The 21,867-nt window shown below is 41.1% G+C and overlaps 1 long non-coding RNA gene across 1 annotated transcript; it reads left to right on the forward strand.

Moving 5' to 3' along the window:
- Positions 1-20,503: 20,503 nt before the first annotated feature.
- On the forward strand, positions 20,504-21,220 carry LOC149176992 (uncharacterized). The gene is made up of 2 exons (XR_016258703.1): positions 20,504-20,821; positions 20,922-21,220. It is a non-coding gene; the product is annotated as an uncharacterized LOC149176992 (long non-coding RNA).
- Positions 21,221-21,867: the final 647 nt, after the last annotated feature.

The following is a 21,867-nucleotide window of genomic DNA, read 5'->3' on the forward strand; positions in this document are numbered from 1 at the left end:
ACTCCTACCATTGGTCCCAGACCAGTATCGCAGTCTCAGAGAGTGTACCACTGGTCCCAGACCAGTTTCAACCGACCCGAAGTCAATGTCATAGTATGTACCACTCTCACTGGTCCCAGACCAGTACTGCATTGACACAAAGTCAGTCTCGGAGTATGTACCACTGGTCCCAGACCAGTCACAGCTGACCCGAAGTCAACGTCATGGTATGTACAACTCCCACTGGTCCCAGACCAGTCCTGCACTAACACAAAGTCAGTCTCGGAGTATGTACCACTGGTCCCAGACCAGTCACAGCTGACCCGAAGTCAGCGTCATAGTATGTACAACTCCTACCGCTGGTCCTAGACCAGTATCATTGATCCCAGATCAATGGAGGTCATCCTAGCATAGGGAGTACGGTAGATACAACGATGCGTCCATCGGTACTACTATGGTCCCTAACTTCATTTCCCTGCTCATTGATCAGATGAGAGGTACTTCCCATGAGTCCCAGACTGCATGGGTAGGTTGCCTCGACAGGAGAACTTAATCAATCCTGTCCTCACAGGAGAACACATCAATCCTGCTACAATCGCCATGGAGAACACATCAATCCAGGCCTCACAGGAGAACTAATCATCCTGCCACAATCGCCATGGAGAACACATCAATCCAGGCCTCACAGGAGAACTAATCATCCTGCCACAATCGCCATGGAGAACACATCAATCCAGGACTCACAGGAGAACTAATCAATACTGCTACACAGGAGAGCGAATCATCCTGTTCCACAAGAGAGTGAATCATCTTGTCCCACAAGAGAGCGAATCATCTTGTTCCAGTGCACACCACCAGGGGAGGGTGAGTCACCCTGTGGTCATATGTTGCTCCAGTAGAACTGCAAGCCCCCCAGAGCTCCCAGAGCTCAATGTATACAACATGTAGGACCCTTCTTCAAAGGTCTCTCGACGACTCCAAGTCGTTCAGGAAAATCACAAATTTGATCTTTCCTAGGGGCTCTGTCCTGTGCATCATCCTAATGCGATGGAGCCTCCTTGCTCATCGTCTTACCATGATTTCTATCTGCTGGAGCAATCGACGAATACGGGATTCCTCAATAATCGAATCCCACCTCTGGTTGTCACAGAGAATCACATTGGTACTCATCATGTGAACAAACAGCTCACTGAAGAGCTTCAGCAACCAGACTGCCTCACAGAAGGCCATACTAGCAGCAATGTATTCTGCCTTGGTGGTGCTCAGAGTCACCGACGTCTGCTTCCTGCTCATCCAGGGTATCGAGGCAGATTCCAAAGAGAAAGAGCACTTAAAAGTGCTTTAGTGATCCTCCACACTGCCTGCCCATTCAACATTCGAATAATAATGCAATTTCATCTTTTCGGCAGTGTATCTCAATCCATGAGAGATTGTGCCCTGAAGATACCTCAGAAGATTCTTGGCACCAATCCAGTGAGGCTCAACCAAATATGAGCTCACCATGCTAACTGCAACACAGATGTCCGGACAGAGGTTCTCCAAGAACATCAACGCGAATGAGTTTATAAAACTCAGAGGCATTTCCCAAATCAGGTCCGACATCACTACCATATAACTTCTGAAAGTTAAGACCCTTGAGGTAGTCACAGGCTTGCAGCTTATCTTTTCACATTCAGAATCCAACTCCCTCTATCTCCTATAAATGAGAGGGTCTGCACCTGTCAGACATAGGTGCCGGTATGAGAGGTTTATCATCCACAACCTTCGAGTAATGGTTTGGATCAGTTTCACTCCTGGTGAGTCTCAGCTGTATTAGACAGCTATCAATCCTCTCATACTATGCTCGAGGTGTTTTGCTTCAAGCCATAGAGAGCTTTCTTCCACCTGTATACATGAGATTTCCGATCATGAGTCTTAAACTCCTCGGGTTGTTCCAAGCCTGTGGACCTGCTGCATGAAGGGAATGGTCCCCTTATAATATTTTCCTTCGGTACATTTCAGACATGTACCTACATGCTCCTCTTTGAATTCAAGCATCCGAGTCACCATCTGACTCACAGACCTCCAGTGCTGAGTCAACGGACATGGTCCCCAGTGGACTTCCAGCAACTTGATACAACCCAGAACTCAAAACATCTTAACAAGATATATTTTCAAACACGTACCTTTCCATTGATAAGTGCCATCTTGTAACCTTTGATTTCCATTTCCGAGATGGTCATCGGGTTCTTCTTGCGATCAGGTACATAAAAGAGATTCAGGGGTTTCTTGCTTTCGTGGAGGAGTCGACCACTTCCTTGATGACCTGCATTTCCAGTCATTCCTTTGATTATTGAAGATGTCCTAGGAATGATTGTTATCTTCATCAAGAGATGTGTCCCTGCCATTCGGACACTCCTTCGCATAACGGCCGAACTTATTTCAACAAGGCATCTGCCTTTCCTTTCACCCTTAGAACCGAACTTCCCAATGAAGGGGTCATTAGATGGGCCATCAGAAACTTCTGCTGCGCCATTCTGATAACATTCTCTGCTTTGACTTCACCCTAGGTGAATTATGGGGAACCCATTGATCCTTCTGTCTTGTCCCAACTGCCTTTGGTGATTGCTCTTTCACTCTTGCTTGGGCATTGTCTTCACCTCAGCTCCGATACCATGTTAATTTTTGGTATGTTCTATGCTAGAGCAATTTATTTAAATTTTCACAATTGGCAATCACATCAGCATTATGATAAACTGCAGATAGAACATAAATATAAAACGCAGAAGACAAGCCAAGACAAGAGGACACAAGATATGGCGCAAGCCAGGGACAAACCCCACAACGTGTGGGGAAACCCTTTGATCAAATCTTCTTTTATCTTCAAAGTTCAGCAGAGAGAGAGAGATAGAGTACAATGATTTTAAGTCAATACTTGACTTGCCAAATAGGAGATCAGACATCAGAGATCTTCACCTTGACGATGACACAATGAGGTTGCAGATCTGATCCCAAGGACTGAAGATATGTAGCAGATGAACAGCTCAGTCAGTTACCCATATTACTGAAGTTTTCCTTCCATAAGACTCTCCTTCCTTTGCCGATTCACTGATCATGTCAAGGCTGCTAATCTGGTACCTTTCATAAGGACTGGTGCATGGCAGACCTAGTCATTTGTTAGGGCACCCTCTGAGAGCCACAACACCTTAACCGTGCCCCACAGTTCACCTGATTACTGCAGCTAGATTTCATACAATTCTCCAATGATACGCTGCCTTATAGGGCTGCTTACCTTCTGAACGCAGCTACTAAATAAAGGCCTCCAACTGCTGGCTATGGCCTGCGGCCTAGCCCATCAGTGGACTGTAACTTTAGTCCCTTCAAACAGTGATCCAAACAGCTCCTTAAACTACTGTCCCTAGCTTCTCCTTTTTGCGGATTCTTTTGCTCAGCACACCGAGATCAAGAACAGCTTGATTATGCCCAAACAATCCTGAAATAGGCCACGCTGTTACCTACAGCAATGTAGCATTATGTCAGCGGCTTAGGTGACAGCAACTGGGTCTTTTTGAGCTGCGTATAAGGGCTCCCCTTACTGCGGCTAAGGGCACTACTATACAGCTGCTTAAGACCTCCATTTGCTGTGGCTGGAACCACCTTCTTTGACTGCGGCTAAGGCAGATTATGACTGTGGATAAGGAGTCTCTTTCTTGCTGCATATAGGGTCAATAGACAATGGATTCAGACCTTCATTTAGGGCCTATATTAGCCCTCCTCTCATCTGCGGATTGAGCCTCTTGAGACAGCATATAGGGGCTTATTCATGCTGCACATAAGTCTCCTCTTATCTGCATTTAGATCTTCTTATAAGCCTGCGGCTAGGGCATCATCTGCACTGCGGCTAGGGCACAACTGAACTGTGGCTAGGGCATCAGCTACTGTGGCTAGGGCATCAACAAATGTATATTTTAGGTGTCCCTCCTTCTCCAAAAATCCAAGACGTGGAGAGGAGGAGAACACACCAAGAATGTGTGTTAAAATGACTTCAAATCCTCACCAATTTATACTAGAACGTAGATGATGAATAGACACGTCTATTGGGCTTGCTGGTCGGCTTGGTAATAATTATATAAACAAAATAAATTCATATCTCCATAAATACTTATCGGAATCGGATGATCTTTGGATCAATCCTACACCTCTCGACGAGAGGGATCCAATAAAAATATCAGCTGTCATAAATAAGCTGATCCACATGGAGTTTGGCCCTAGTATCCAATTTAACACTCCCTCTCAACTAGGGAGAACTCCATCCAGTGATCCATAAGTCCGACTGTACAATCTCGGCCATCAGTGCCCTGCACTGCTCTGCCCAACTCTGCTCAGCTCTGCTGGCTCTGCTAACTCTGCTTTGCTCAGCTCTGCTCAGCTCTGCTCTGCTCAGCTCTGCTGGCTCTGCTAGCTCTGCTCTGCTCAGCTCTGCTGGCTCTGCTAGCTCTGCTCTACTCAGCTCTGCTGAACTATGAAGAAGAAGAATTGATCGAGAATGTCTCATACCATTCTCCACTGACCCGAAGTCAGTCTCAGAGTGCGTACCACTAGTCCCAGACTAGTCTCAGCCGACCCGAAGTCAGCTTCATAGTAAGTACCACTCCTACCACTGGTCCCAGACCAGTATCGCAGTCTCAGAGAGTGTACCACTGGTCCCAGACCAGTTTCAACCGACCCGAAGTCAGTGTCATAGTATGTACCACTCTCACTGGTCCCAGACCAGTACTGCACTGACACAAAGTCAGTCTCGGAGTATGTACCACTGGTCCCAGACCAGTCACAGCTGACCCGAAGTCAGCGTCATGGTATGTACAACTCCCACTGGTCCCAGACCAGTCCTGCACTGACACAAAGTCAGTCTCGGAGTATGTACCACTGGTCCCAGACCAGTCACAGCTGACCCGAAGTCAGCGTCATAGTATGTACAACTCCTACCACTGGTCCTAGACCAGTATCATTGATCCCAGATCAATGGAGGTCATCCTAGCATAGGGAGTACGGTAGATACAACGATGCGTCCATCGGTACTACTATGGTCCCTAACTTCATTTCCCTGCTCATTGATCAGATGAGAGGTACTTCCCATGAGTCCCAGACTGCATGGGTAGGATGCCTCGACAGGAGAACTTAATCAATCCTGTCCTCACAGGAGAACACATCAATCCTGCTACAATCGCCATGGAGAACACATCAATCCAGGCCTCACAGGAGAACTAATCATCCTGCCACAGTCGCCATGGAGAACACATCAATCCAGGCCTCACAGGAGAACTAATCATCCTGCCACAATCGCCATGGAGAACACATCAATCCAGGCCTCACAGGAGAACTAATCAATCCTGCTACACAGGAGAGCGAATCATCCTGTTCCACAAGAGAGCGAATCATCTTGTCCCACAAGAGAGCGAATCATCTTGTTCCAGTGCACACCACCAGGGGAGGGTGAGTCACCCTGTGGTCATATGTTGCTCCAGTAGAACTGCAAGCCCCCCAGAGCTCCCAGAGCTCAATGTATACAACATGTAGGACCCTTCTTCAAAGGTCTCTCGACGACTCCAAGTCGTTCAGGAAAATCACAAATTTGATCTTTCCTAGGGGCTCTGTCCTGTGCATCATCCTAATGCGATGGAGCCTCCTTGCTCATCGTCTTACCATGATGTCTATCTGCTGGAGCAATCGACGAATACGTGATTCCTCAATAATCGAATCCCACCTCTGGTTGTCACAGAGAATCACAGTGGTACTCATCATGTGAACAAACAGCTCACTGAAGAGCTTCAGCAACCAGACTGCCTCACAGAAGGCCATACTAGCAGCAATGTATTCTGCCTTGGTGGTGCTCAGAGTCACCGACGTCTGCTTCCTTCTCATCCAGGGTATCGAGGCAGATTCCAAAGAGAAAGAGCACTTAAAAGTGCTTTAGTGATCCTCCACACTGCCTGCCCATTCAGCATTCGAATAATAATGCAATTTCATTTTTTCGGCAGTGTATCTCAATCCATGAGAGATTGTGCCCTGAAGATACCTCAGAAGATTCTTGGCACCAATCCAGTGAGGCTCAACCAAATATGAGCTCACCATGCTAACTGCAACACAGATGTCCGGACAGAGGTTCTCCAAGAACATCAACGCGAATGAGTTTATAAAACTCAGAGGCATTTCCCAAATCAGGTCCGACATCACTACCATATAACTTCTGAAAGTTAAGACCCTTGAGGTAGTCACAGGCTTGCAGCTTATCTTTTCACATTCAGAATCCAACTCCCTCTATCTCCTATAAATGAGAGGGTCTGCACCTGTCAGACATAGGTGCCGGTATGAGAGGTTTATCATCCACAACCTTTGAGTAATGGTTTGGATCAGTTTCACTCCTGGTGAGTCTCAGCTGTATTAGACAGCTATCAATCCTCTCATACTATGCTCGAGGTGTTTTGCTTCAAGCCATAGAGAGCTTTCTTCCACCTGTATACATGAGATTCCCGATCATGAGTCTTAAACTCCTCGGGTTGTTCCAAGCCTGTGGACCTGCTGCATGAAGGGAATGGTCCCCTTATAATATTTTCCTTCGGTACATTTCAGACATGTACCTACATGCTCCTCTTTGAATTCAAGCATCCGAGTCACCATCTGACTCACAGACCTCCAGTGCTGAGTCAACGGACATGGTCCCCAGTGGACTTCCAGCAACTTGATACAACCCAGAACTCAAAACATCTTAACAAGATATATTTTCAAACACGTACCTTTCCATTGATAAGTGCCATCTTGTAACCTTTGATTTCCATTTCCGAGATGGTCATCGGGTTCTTCTTGCGATCAGGTACATAAAAGAGATTCAGGGGTTTCTTGCTTTCGTGGAGGAGTCGACCACTTCCTTGATGACCTGCATTACCAGTCATTCCTTTGATTATTGAAGATGTCCCAGGAATGATTGTTATCTTCATCAAGAGATGTGTCCCTGCCATTCGGACACTCCTTCGCATAACGGCCGAACTTATTTCAACAAGGCATCTGCCTTTCCTTTCACCCTTAGAACCAAACTTCCCAATGAAGGGGTCATTAGATGGGCCATCAGAAACTTCTGCTGCGCCATTCTAATAACATTCTCTGCTTTGACTTCACCCTAGGTGAATTATGGGGAACCCATTGATCCTTCTGTCTTGTCCCAACTGCCTTTGGTGATTGCTCTTTCACTCTTGCTTGGGCATTGTCTTCACCTCAGCTCCGATACCATGTTAATTTTTGGTATGTTCTATGCTAGAGCAATTTATTTAAATTTTCACAATTGGAAATCACATCAGCATTATGATAAACTGCAGATAGAACATAAATATAAAACGCAGAAGACAAGCCAAGACAAGAGGACACAAGATATGGCGCAAGCCAGGGACAAACCCCACAATGTGTGGGGAAACCCTTTGATCAAATCTTCTTTTATCTTCAAAGTTCAGCAGAGAGAGAGAGATAGAGTACAATGATTTTAAGTCAATACTTGACTTGCCAAATAGGAGATCAGACATCAGAGATCTTCACCTTGACGATGACACAATGAGGTTGCAGATCTGATCCCAAGGACTGAAGATATGTAGCAGATGAACAGCTCAGTCAGTTACCCATATTACTGAAGTTTTCCTTCCATAAGACTCTCCTTCCTTTGCCGATTCACTGATCATGTCAAGGCTGCTAATCTGGTACCTTTCATAAGGACTGGTGCATGGCAGACCTGGTCATTTGTTAGGGCACCCTCTGAGAGCCACAACACCTTAACCGTGCCCCACAGTTCACCTGATTACTGCAGCTAGCTTTCATACAATTCTCCAATGATACGCTGCCTTATAGGGCTGCTTACCTTCTGAACGCAGCTACTAAATAAAGGCCTCCAACTGCTGGCTATGGCCTGCGGCCTAGCCCATCAGTGGACTGTAACTTTAGTCCCTTCAAACAGTGATCCAAACAGCTCCTTAAACTACTGTCCCTAGCTCCTCCTTTTTGCGGATTCTTTTGCTCAGCACACCGAGATCAAGAACAGCTTGATTATGCCCAAACAATCCTGAAATAGGCCACGCTGTTACCTACAGCAATGTAGCATTATGTCAGCGGCTTAGGTGACAGCAACTGGGTCTCTTTGAGCTGCGTATAAGGGCTCCCCTTACTGCGGCTAAGGGCACTACTATACAGCTGCTTAAGACCTCCATTTGCTGTGGCTGGAACCACCTTCTTTGACTGCGGCTAAGGCAGATTATGACTGTGGATAAGGAGTCTCTTTCTTGCTGCATATAGGGTCAATAGACAATGGATTCAGACCTTCATTTAGGGCCTATATTAGCCCTCCTCTCATCTGCGGATTGAGCCTCTTGAGACAGCGTATAGGGGCTTATTCATGCTGCACATAAGTCTCCTCTTATCTGCATTTAGATCTTCTTATAAGCCTGCGGCTAGGGCATCATCTGCACTGCGGCTAGGGCACAACTGAACTGTGGCTAGGGCATCAGCTACTGCGGCTAGGGCATCAGCAAATGTATATTTTAGGTGTCCCTCCTTCTCCAAAAACCCAAGACGTGGAGAGGAGGAGAACACACCAAGAATGTGTGTTAAAATGACTTCAAATCCTCACCAATTTATACTAGAACGTAGATGATGAATAGACACGTCTATTGGGCTTGCTGGTCGGCTTGGTAATAATTATATAAACAAAATAAATTCATATCTCCATAAATACTTATCGGAATCGGATGATCTTTGGATCAATCCTACACCTCTCGACGAGAGGGATCCAATAAAAATATCAGCTGTCATAAATAAGCTGATCCACATGGAGTTTGGCCCTAGTTGCCAATTTAACAAGTAGTTAAGAAAACAGAGGGGATAGATTAAGATATCTCGAGCCTCAGAGAACCCGAGAGCACTGTAAAAAGCTTATAAATGGCTTAAAATTAGAAAAAACAGAGGTTCAACTTTTGGAGACTGTGGATACTCTGTTCCTCCCAGTGTTTTATCTTCATTCCAATAATACATGCTTCTTTTGCTGTTATATATTCAATCGCCATCTTCTCCTCTGTTCTAAGCTTGCACTTGAATAAGTTATTCATGTTTTCTTCTGTGTCCAATGCTAGATAACTGTCATCTTATCTCTGTGTTGATAAATTAGATTTGCAAGCTTTATTTACTTTTTGTAGCTAGCCATTCATATGTGTTTATGTATGTATCTGCTGGTACACTTAGGATTTTCCACCTATTCATTGAATCTATAAACTATTGAGCATTAGTGGTCTAAAGCCTTGTCAAGCTGAGGGTGTTCATGCATGTCTTGAGTAAAAAACAGAGTTGAAACAGTCATCTAACTTGATCCAAACCATCATATATTCCAATAATTCTGAGAACGATATTGAAGATTTATATGTTACCAGGCATTTCCAAGCTACAACCTAAGAGAGTTTCCTAGAGTGCTAATAGGTTTAATTTGAAATTATGTCAACGAAGATAATTGATCATCAATTTAAGCATTGGGTTTTGCATTGAGTATTCTACTCAATGGAGCACTCATCACTGATTTTGATTTCTAGACTTCAAAAAGAATATGTTCCCTGTTTGTTGCAGTTTTCTGATTGAGGTGTTATAAATAGTCAATCTACCTTGAAAGAACTACGTTTCACTTATAGAAAATGAGCTAGAAACCCGTTAAGATTGTACCTTTCATTGATAACACCTAGGCATTCGGTATATATGAACCTGCAATTTACTTTGTACTTTTTGACAAGTTAATTTAAAATACCGAGAGACGGTTTGTACTACTAGAATAAGTGATCACTTTTCTATATTTATTATTTGTCTCTGTTGAAGCGCGTTTTCAAGCTAATACTAAGGAATTCCTACTTCCCAATATATTAAGATAGATCTTGTGGGTTAAACCAAGAAAGCAATACCTTTGCTAAGAGATGTTGTTGTTCCTTCATATTGTGCAATTGTGCAGCTGCGCTTTGATTGTATTATTAGAGATTGTCCTTTGATGAAATGGCCTTAAATTGTATTATTAGAGATTGTCCTTCGATGAAATGGCCTTAAAATGATAGTCCTGATATGAACCTCCATCCATTTATACATGACTCATATAACAATTTTAATCCATATGTCATTCATTGTTCTGGCTGGTAAAAGCTTAAAATGCTCTCCTTAATTGTATGCCATGATTTACACATATATCCTTTGACACGGATGAAACATGTTTTCAAGCTAAAGCTAAACAAGAAATTCCTGAGTTCCAAAATATGAAGATAGATGTTTTGGATTAACCAAGAATGCAGTGTGGTCATTTCTGTTGCTGCTGATTGCATGTGGATCAATTTGCAGCTGTAATTGTGAGTGCAGATAAAAGATTGGGCCTCTTTGATGGAATGATCTTAAAAAGATGAAACCGCAGTCCTGATCAGAGAGTGCACCCATTTGTATTCATTCATGCATTTATTGACTTTGACACAAATGGCTTTGATTTTGGGGCTAGTAAAAGCTCGAAAATGGGTCATTTCAATGGTTATTATCAAATGTTTATTGATTTTCTTTGGCTTTTGATTACTCAAATGTATATTAATGACAATCATGTGAGATTTATTCCTCTCCATTCTTTAGGGTTATGGCTGTTCTCAGTGCCTAAATTTCTTGTTGAAAATTTCGCAAAGGTTTATGAAATTTGGCTGAACTTCTCTCAAATTCGAATTCGATTTTTTCTGGAAATTGTCCATCAATTTTTTCCCGTGTGACACACATTGAGCCTTTAATATTTATTCTTCCAATATAACATTATTCATTAATCATGTGTTGTGAATCTGCGATGTGCATTTTTATGAATAGTTAAATCATGAAACATGGCGGTATTGACTGTTGTTTTCAAGAAAATGACACATACATTATGGGAGATGCATGCTCACTTTTTCTTGGAATTGCATTTGTTTATATATATATATAAACAACATTGTTTTATTAAAAACAGAAACTCACAAACTTTATTGATATCTCATTTACTCAATTACATTTCACTTATATAGGAACTCAATTCTGTTCAATAACTAACTATTCTGTTCAACCAACTATTCTGTTCAATAACTAACTATAACTAACTAATCCTATTTCTTCATTATTCTCACATCCTCCCTTAATGGAGAAATGGATTTTCTACCATACCTAACTGACTTCTAGAACTTGTACTTTGAACATCTGCTGTAACTACTGCATTAACAGAGGGTAGTTGGGATTAATACCTTTCTATCACTCCCCCTTAATTCCAACTATATAACAAACTATATATATTCTTAATGATGACGACTTAAACTTTATCTTGCCTGCTGGTCTAAGTCTCAGCTAGGCTTACAACAAAACATTTCATTTTTGTCTTCTTATTAAAAGGTCCATGCTTGTTCCTTTTCCATTGCTGTTGCAGTTTCATCTTCACCTTTTTGGGTTTCCTTATGAAATTCCTTTGCTCCTTGCGTACATACTGAACGTCAACAACCGCTTTTGGATGGAGAGGCAATACAAGATCTCGAACGAGGTAATTTAATTCATGTTCTCCCCACTTTCCATGGGGAACCAACGAAGGAGTCACCAAAATGCAGTCATCTTTGAAAGTAGATCCAATAACACTTCTAACAACCGGGCAAGTTTTAATCTCAGTGATGTCTTCAACAGCTTGATCCTCAACAACATGAGTGATTTCTTCAACAACGTGATCCTCAACAACATGAGTGATTTCTTCAACAGCATGATCCTCAACAACATTGATGTCTTCAACAGCTTGATCCTCAACCACATGAGTGATTTCTTCAACATGAGTGATTTCTTCAACAACATGATCCTCAACAACATTGATGTCTTTGTCAATGGACGCAAGAATACTGCTAATCCCAAATGGGTTTATGAAAAAATGATCATTAAAAGGATCATCGTCAAAAAAGTCTAAAAAAATAGACATATCAGTTAGCTTTATCACACTTCAAACAACACCTTTTCTACAGCCTCTCTCTGCAAAGAAAACCGGGCCGACTGAAAAAGAATATGACCACGGCACAACAGTTACAGTGCTTACCAACACCACAGCAGGGTTCACCACGACGTCAGTCACCAGGTTCTTCACCACGACGTCATTCACCAGGTCACAACAGCGCTCACCAACACCACAAACGCTGGGCACACTCCTCCGGTGAAAACCTCTTCACTTACAGACTCAACGCACTCCAAAATAAAACAGAAAACTTGCAGAAGCCAAGCAAAGACTTCAATACTTTCATTTCTTTCGGACGAATAACACTCTGCGCCTTCTTCTACCACTTCTTGGCACGTATTGACGTGCTCGACCTTCGAACCTTGGCCGGTCGTTTCCAAAGTCAAAACAAGGCTATTATGGTCTTTCTTCCAGAGACTTCATAATCTCAAAGACTCCGGGAGCAATAAGGCATTGAATCCTTTTGTTCCGCCATTAACGCTTCAAACAAGCCCTAACATTTAAAGAAATCTACTAAAAAAAAACTTGCACAAACGCAGCGTTACCAACACAAAAACTCCAACGCCAAAACTCCAACGGTTATGACAACTGCGGCAGGGTCTTTCTTCACGGTAAAACAGCAAACTTATCAAAACTCCAACGCATGGCAGGGTCTTTCTTCACGGCTCACCACGGCAAAACAGCAAACTTACCAAAACTTCAACGCACAACCTCAAGGCAGATCTCGGCCTCACGGAGATCTCACTTCTCTCCACAGCGTTCTTGACTACACACCAGTCGACGGTTCTTGATTGACGGTCTCACTTCTTGACAGCACCAGATTCTGGACAGGACCAACCTTGCACAACAGTTAGAAAAACGACTCCACGCAACCGTCTTCACGCGTTCTGGTCATACGCACAACACACTGCAACTCTTGCTTGGCACGTCGAACAGAGGAATGGGCTCCTCAGCGACCAGGTCTCCCAAGATCTCGGCTTTCACGAACAGCCTCACAGCTCTCACGCTGCACCAACTCACAGCAACACGCTAAACTCACAACAACACGCTACCAGCTCTCACGCTGCACCAAGTCACAGCAACACGCAGCTCCGCCTCACGGCTCTCACGCTGCACCACAAACTGGCCTCACACAGCAGGTCGCCTTTCACGCCTCCTGCTCGACGAGTCCGGTTCTGCTGGGCTCCACGCAGGTGGCACTTCCTCACCTGCCCTCTCACCCCAGCTCAAACCCTGAGCTCTGATACCATATTAAAAACAGAAACTCACAAACTTTATTGATATCTCATTTACTCAATTACATTTCACTTATATAGGAACTCAATTCTGTTCAATAACTAACTATTCTGTTCAACCAACTATTCTGTTCAATAACTAACTATAACTAACTAATCCTATTTCTTCATTATTCTCACATGTTTCTTCTCTGAAATAGTTTAAAGACAACTGCAGAATCTGTCAGAGAAAATGTTCAAGTTGAAACAAGGAATTTAAGTTTTAACTATGTTGGCACTGGTCTTATTAAACCTGACTGCAAAAGTGGATTGAACTGATAATGGATTGTGCGAGTGTTTCCTTAGTATTTTTGTCGGGGGCATAAGCTCTATTGGTAATGATTGTGGAAGGCATGCTACTAATTGCACAGAAGGCAAAAGCACGGTAACGAGCATACATTCAACTGATTTAGTGCTTAAGGTAGCCTGAAGGGTTGTAGTTCTCTGACAGTAATTGTCTTGTCAGTTTCTTGAATTTAGTGAAAACATTTATCCTTCAATTTGAAATTCTGTGTACGCACTCACTGAAATAGAAAATTATCATTTGGTGCCATGAAAATGGGGTAGTGTGATACCAAAAAAGGTACAGCATTTGTAGTTTACCCAAAAGGGTGCTGGTCAGTGGTAATCAAACCTTTTAAATTTGATTATGTACTTGCCTGGCCATCTATTTGCTTAAATATACCTTTTTGAAGGTTTCTGCTTGTTTCATTTAAATTTCAAATGTTTGTACCTAGTTTCTTCTTAGCCAATCTGCGTACTTGAGATTTAATCGGCCATTATTCAATTTTGCCACTGATTATGCAGGTTGCACGGGAACAACTCCATTATACAAAAAATAGTTTCAGTGTTTGGAATGCTGTGACCTAGAATTCTTTGAGAAATATGTGCCCATGGTCTTTTGAAGTAGACATGACATGTTAATATGAAATAATATGGTTGGGCAGAGATTATGGGGCGGTGCTGGTAAATCTAATGGGAGGCACAAGTCAGGTTGTGAAACCCTTTCAAATTAATTGGGACAGCAAAGCCTGATTATACGCATCCCAATCTCATAATACCTTAGTATTATGTATTAAATTGCAATATGTAACAGCGTTAAGAAATGACCCAATGTACTTCACCAATTGTGGGAAAAAGGTAGTATGCAGGTGCCACATTTAATCCACCAAATAATATATAATTAGTAATTACAAAAGAAAATTAAACCATTAAACTGTTTTGAAGTTTGATACAATTCAGGATTTTAAACAAGTAATGTCATCTCAATTTGATAGTTTTCTTTATCATAAATGATAAAATACTAAAAATCAATTGCACATATGAAACTGGGCCCATCTTAAACTACTGGGATTGAAGACACTGAAATCTGTTGATCTTAATCTGTTTTCTTTTCATTTCATTAGGTGAACGTTGTGTTTCTTCAGCATTCATATTTAGGTTAGAACAGAAATCATTTGCACCTTACTAATATCATTTTAGCTATTTTTCAAAAATTAAACCGGAAAAAATCCCCTCAGGTTTAATAAGATACGAGCACAACCATTTCATTTCACATTTCTGTTCTTCACGTTGTGGCAATATTGAACCTTTCTCATATATGGATGTAAAAATTGAGAATTTCATCAGACATTGAACACGAGAACAACCTAAAGGTTTCTGTGTGAAACAACTATATTTTTACACTACTCAACCAGTGAAAGATTGTATACAATTTACACTAGTAACACTTCCATTTCATTTCACAATTTTTTTCTTTATGTTGTGGCAATACTGAAGCTTTCTCATATATAGATGCAAAAATTGAGAACTTCATCGGTCATTGAACACACAAACAACCTGAAGATTTCCGTGTGAAACAACTATATTTTTACACTGCTCAACCAGGCAAAAAATGTATACAATTTACACTAGTGAAATGTGTGATGTTCCATTGCCTAACATTTCAAGCCAAAAGCCAAAAGTTTCTTTGCTTACGGCTGTTAATTACATACCCACCAGTTCTCTTGCTCTGCTTTCTGACAGCTAGTGTCAGACACTCAGCATTATCAATACAGTATTGTACTAATCCTCCTTTCTTTCTTCCAAAAATCCTGCACCATTATTGCAATGTATCAGCATGTTCTTCTAACTGTGCAAGGATTGGCGTAATAATATTTGAACAGACCTCTCAAGCAATGAAGGCCTTGTTTGCCCCAACACCAACAGAGATGCTTCTAATTTCTTGGTGAGCCGGACAATGGTAGTTGCCCTCTCTCCTTGTTTTACCAGTACTTCAACATTAACCTGAATAAATCATAACAAGCTATTTAAGATTTATGTGAAGTTGAAAACATGTAGTGGCTTATTTCACATATCGAGATTAGACTAACGACAGTACGCTGAGGCTACATGGATTTTACTTGCTTTGCCTGATTAACATCTATAAAACTCAAATCTTTAGCTTACAAAAGCAAAATAAGTGAGAAATCAAAATAAAAATATGCATTTAAACGAAAACGAAATGAAACAGAAGAACCAAAAGCAAATATGTAAGAGCATCTTAAAACATAATCTGTAAACCTGGATTGTTTACTAATGAAGGCCGCCTTAGGGAGTGAATTCCCTTTATACGAATCCAAGCAGCTCCTTGTGCTTCAAAGGATTGAGGTTTGGAAGCAGTTAAGTTCACAGAGCAATCAGTTGTGATAGATGAACACCCCGTAACTTGAGGCTTTCAAGATGAGGCAAGGAACAAATGTAATCAAGCTTAGTGGGAAAATTAGGTACAGGACCTTTTACTACAAGATTATATAGTCAAAGTTCCAAGTGCTTCAATGAACTGCATGTGTGACAACCAAGCTCGTAAGCTATTCCCAGAAAAATGGCAATAAACAATTAGCCCTAATGCAGATGTTAAAAATACAATGCGACTTACAACAACATCTGACACAGTCGATCTCTCGTCACAAACACTTATCGAAAAATAAAGGTTGCGAATGTTGCTCATCGCCTCTCTCCAATTTTTACTAACACAGCAACACATGGCCACATTTCTGGCATTCTTGGCAAATTGCCTCTCTCCATTTTTTACCAACACAGCAACACATGGCCACATCTCTGCCACATGGCCACATCTCTGCCATTCTTGACAAATGAGAGCATGTGCTGCACTACTGCATCAGGGCAACACATCCATAATCCCTCTCAAAGAATCATCATCGATATCCATGTTGTCAGTCATTGCAAAGGTTGTTTTTTTTTCTCACAAACACCTATCAGGAATCTGACCATGACCTAGCAATGTCAACCTCCTAAAAACCAGTCCTTGGATATATAAATTTTATTTCTCTATCCTCCTTCAATCATATATATGAAGAATTCCAATAAGAAACCTAAATGAAATCTCAAGAGCCCAAAAGGGCGTAGATTGCAGCTCGAAGACTAATCAAATCACAAACTCCATAGAATACATTGCGACTCATATCGTCAACCTAAGAGGAAAGTTCAACAAATTCGATGAACCTTTTTTGACCCAATACCTGATTTCAGCAACAAAAATATCTAAAATTAGAAACCCACATAAAACCCATCAAAATAGAAGCTTGAAACCGATGAAAAGAAACATAGATCAGTCAAATACCTGATTTCAGCAACAAAAATACTTAAAATTAGAAACCCACATAAAACCCATCAAACTTGAGGCTTGAAACCAATGAAAAGAAAGCTAGATGAGTCAATGCAAAGGAAAAAACTACTGATGCAGAGGATTTTCACACTGCAATACACACACTGACGTGCGATTTTGCCCATAAACCTATTTGAGCATTTAAAACAAATAATGCAATGGCTAGACTCAACAAAAAAAGTTTTCAGAAAACGAACAGATTCAACAAAACCCTACTTACCCAGAAGATATTGAAACAGTGAAGGAGCCATGGTGGGTCTTCCAGCAATATTTGTGTGGGCCGTCTCTCCTCTTACATTTTTGCTTTTGCAGGTACCTATGATGATTTTAAAAACATTTGTTCTGTGCCCTCCTAAGTAACCAGATTCGTTATATAGGGTCCACGAATCTAAATCCGTCGTGTCCGACACGATTTTCTCGAAATTCGTGTCCAAAAAACATGACATGTCGTGTCCTATTTTGACACATCGAATCCCCAGTGTGTCATGATTTTGGCAGCATGTCACGATTTTGGAAATCGTGCCCTGTTTTCCAAGACTCATTAGGCGACAAAAGTGACCTGCGCGGGTATCAAAAGGCCGCAGTTGGTTATTACAACGATACACATTTTCATTTGGCAAGTGTTTTGTCAGCTTCATGATCAAGTCTAGGCCCTAGTATTGATATGCTATTCATGGTAATGTTAAATTCTTAAAGTAAAAGTGACATTCTCCTTAATCTTCATTTTCATCCTTTTACTTAAATTTTTAACATTACCATGAAATGACTCAGGATGTTTGAGAGTGGTTCTGACCTCATTGGATTTCATATGGAGAAAGTATAATTTTAGATTTCATTCAAAATCCAATAGACTTATCATTTTTTCAGGATTTTAGGAATGGGGGATTGCGATGTTTCCATTGAATTTTGTCATGTATTAGGGTATGGAACTCGTATTTAATCAAGAGTACCAAACCAGGAGCTTTTGAAAATTTCACTCCCACTCCCATTTTTGCTCCCGCTCCCTGCTTTCACTCCCGCTCCCAAGTAGCACTGTTCCTGATGATATGGGTCTGGACACCAGTGTTGAGTTGGCATTGGTCAACATGGATCTCAATTATCCAGTGCTAGAGCCTATTAGATTTGATGACTTAGAAGGGTCATCCTCCACACCAGCAGATGCAGAGGTGACTATGGATATAGGGGAGGAGGAGGATGCAGAGGAGAGCAGTGATGAGGACATTGATGTTGATTCTGATGTTGATATGCCTTGAGGCTTATATACCTGTAGCTGTTTTATATTTTCTATTTCTATTTGCCATTGGCATTGCACCATCACTACCTATGTAACAAATTTTGATTTGATGACTTAATGAGAAAACCACAGTTGTCAGTGTGTTTATCTTACTATCTTGTAGTTGTAAGTTGTCTTTCAGTTATGAATTATGAATCATGATTTATGTGACCATTACCACTGACATGTATTTGAATTTTGTATGTACCATGCATGCTAATAGCTATAGATGAAGATCTATGTTTGAAATCAATAAATTTGTATCATTAATTAAAATTTGTGTAAGAAATGTATATATATATATATATATATATATATATATATATATATATAATGAATCCTATGTGTCCTGTTCGGGGGTGAACGTGTCCGAATCCGACACCACGAATCCCAAATCCTACGAATCCTGAATCCCCATGTCAGGTGACTTAGGTGCCCTCCTAGTCGCTGGGCACGTCTAGATAGAGACTCAGAATTCAAACGATTAAATTTGAAAGACAATGACGCGAACAATTCTGTTGCATACTTACAGTTCAAGCTGTGCACAGGGAGGTCGGAGAGCATTAACGCGCTGAGTAGGGTCGCCTGGCTGTACGGAGAATATGACTAATCGAGTCTGTAAGATTTTGATTTTGACGGATTGTGATAGTCAAATCAGAAACCGAGCTCGTCGGAGGGGATGGAGGAATGCTGGCTAAGGCCTGAAAATTTGATTTTGATTCTGACGGATTGTGATATTCCAATCAGAAACGGAGCTTGTCGGAGGGATGGAGAGTCAAATCAGAAACGGAGCTTGTCGGAGGGATGGAGGAACGCTGGTTAGGGCTAGCAAGAACGGATTCTGGGTAATTTCTCACCCAAGTTAGACTACTCCTTTAAGGAATAGGTTAAAGGCCCAAGAACCAAAGATATTTAAGGAATGGGTTAGACTACTCCTTGAAGGAATGGGTTAACTGGTTAACTGCCCAAGAACCAAAGATATTTAAGGAATGGGTTAATGGCCCAAGACCCAAAGACATTTGGTAGGAGTGAAAGCTTACTCCTCTCGGATCATTCCAGATGAGTTTCTCTTCTTACGACTTAAGGAACAATTAACAGCCCAAGACCTAAAGGCATTTGGTAGGAGTGAAAACCTACCCCTCCCGATCATTTCAAGTGACATAATTTTCCTTAAATAACTTTGATGACTGATCTACATAAGCCCATAGCTGCACATAGCAACTAGAAATAACTATCCTAATTACTAGTTCAATTAAAAAAAAACCGCGATTTAAAAAAAACATATATTTTCTTCTTTACAAAATCAAAATCAAAACTAAAATTAAAATGAAATAAAAAGTGTTTGAGCAGAGTATAAAAGGATAGCCTGTCTTCGATGGGAATGCTCATGTTCAACTAATAGATAAAGAATATGTAGAAGACAATAAGAGAAATCCAATTACTTATCTCCTCTTTAACTATGCACAATTTAATTGATACAATAAAATATTTGCTATTGACATAAAGATGCTATTAGAAAACAGGTTTTACAATTTGCCTTTTTATTTAAGTTCTTGGATATGGTCTAATAATTAGATGGAGAGATTTAGTTTTTACAAGTCACGGAGAGATTTAGTTTTTATAAGTCATGTGGTCCAATGCATCCCAAAAAAACATACAGGTGTTTAGGTGGAGAGATTTAGTCTTTATAAATCATGTGGTCCAATAAAAAAAAACATACAGGTGTAGTGGAGAGAGAGTATCATGTAGTCCAATCCATCCAAAAAAACACACAGTAAAGTCGAAATTTGGAAAAAAAAAGAGTTGCTCCCCTATCCAACCAGAAGGCACACAGCGAAGTCGCGTGCCAATCTTGCCTTGGTTTTGCTTGCAACAATGAGAACATGGGAGGAACGTTCGTAGTGACATGCAGAGATTTTTCCGTAGAAAAATCGAATTGTAACCGAGGAACAATGGACTCCAAAAGAGTAAGAGGCCATGCGCATAGATCCTTCTAATTCTTTTGACATGAGCAGGTGGTGGTCTTTTTTAGATGACACATGAAGCCCTTTTCTAAAATAGTATATGGAATGGGCGAGGAACCTCCCCCAGAACGCCTTTCCGCGTAATAATTGACATAAAGATCACGATGGATTGGTTTCTAATGCAAGAAGCCAAATCTGTAAAATACCGCGTGAACTCTCAGATGCCATGTAATTTCCATTTTACCCATGAACTGCCATGTAATTTCCATGTTTCGTTTCTTTCCCTTCTATATAATGTTTCTATTTCAGCTTCTTCTCGGGCACGTCTAATTGGGTTTTTAGTTTCAGGCCGCTGATTCGGGGGAATTTTATGGTCGTTTCTTTAGCCGATCCCCACACTCACGTGGAGATCTTGTGGTTCCCCAAAAATAAATTCTACCGGACCCCTACAACGGTTTTTATTGGCCTAATTTGGTTACGGAATTCTCAGCAAGCGAGGCATGTTCGATTACGGTGTTGTTCGGGCAACGTTCCTCCAGGAGTGGCATTGCGGGCACCTTTTGATTCTGCTCGTTATGTTTATGTTGATGATGAATGTTGCAGCAGCATCTATGGCTGGTATGGCCATGGTTGATAAGACTGGTAAGAATAAATATTGGTCAGCTTCTTTACTTGGATGCATCCAATCGGTACTCGGAGACCTGTAACGAATTATAATTTTTTTTTTTTACTTGAATGGCAGAGACACCTTATTTTCTGAGTGAAGATGCAGGCGTGGGCGATAAACTTCCTCTAAATTGTCGGTAGTTTCTCCAAGTTAGTTGTGTACACTGTTTACCATGTTCATAAAATAGTACTCACGGTTACCTATGCTGCGAACATTGAAGCTGGGCTTCATAACAATGGCAAGATAGCTACCTTACGTTGGTCCTCTGGCAACGCCGCCTTGAGTGTTAGGCCGCAACATGTAGTTTGTTTGTCCAATAAGTAAGTGGTATTGTAGAGTGTAATATTCTAATTTGTTTCAGTTGAGATTTTCTTTATTGGAGCCAAAAGAAAAATTTTGGAAATTTTTTGAGATTATAGTAGCATGTAGTATTGGAAAATTTTGCACTTGCAGTTAATTGGAATCAGATACCACCGAGATTTGTGAAACAATAAATAATTAATTACATCAGTTAACACATATTTAATATAGATTATCCATGGTCACCCCCACTCACATCAACATCAATGTCAATACTTGTCCAACCAAATCTACCTAATAATAAAAATAGTCAATCACTTGAGTAAAAGGGTGCTTAGCAATAACAAGGAAAGGATAAAAAGTAGTTGTGTAGTTTAAGTTCATGTAACAGTAGTTGTAAGTGGCCGTGCACGCTACCTTGAAGAGCTTTGAGTATGCACTAGCGTTAGACTTGTTGGGATTCACGTAGGCACCACTAAAATGATATGGAGGGTATCAAAAGGAATCACAAGTGCTCTTATAATGATATGGAGGGTATCAAATGGAATCACAAGTGCTCTTATAGGTCAAAACATTGTTCTCTTTGTTAGATTTCATTATTGCAATAACAATGTTGTGACTTTGAAGTACCTCAACTTTAATTGTCAACCCAAAGTTTGTATCAAGTTAAAATAGCCTAGCATGATATGTGTAGAGGAACTATTTTTTTCTCTCATTGATT

This window comes from Pinus tabuliformis, chromosome 4_1 (genome assembly GCF_031772625.1).
Source record: "Pinus tabuliformis cultivar Carrire ecotype Pingquan chromosome 4_1, CPIR1, whole genome shotgun sequence".
In the NCBI taxonomy this organism is placed as follows: domain Eukaryota; kingdom Viridiplantae; phylum Streptophyta; class Pinopsida; order Pinales; family Pinaceae; genus Pinus; species Pinus tabuliformis.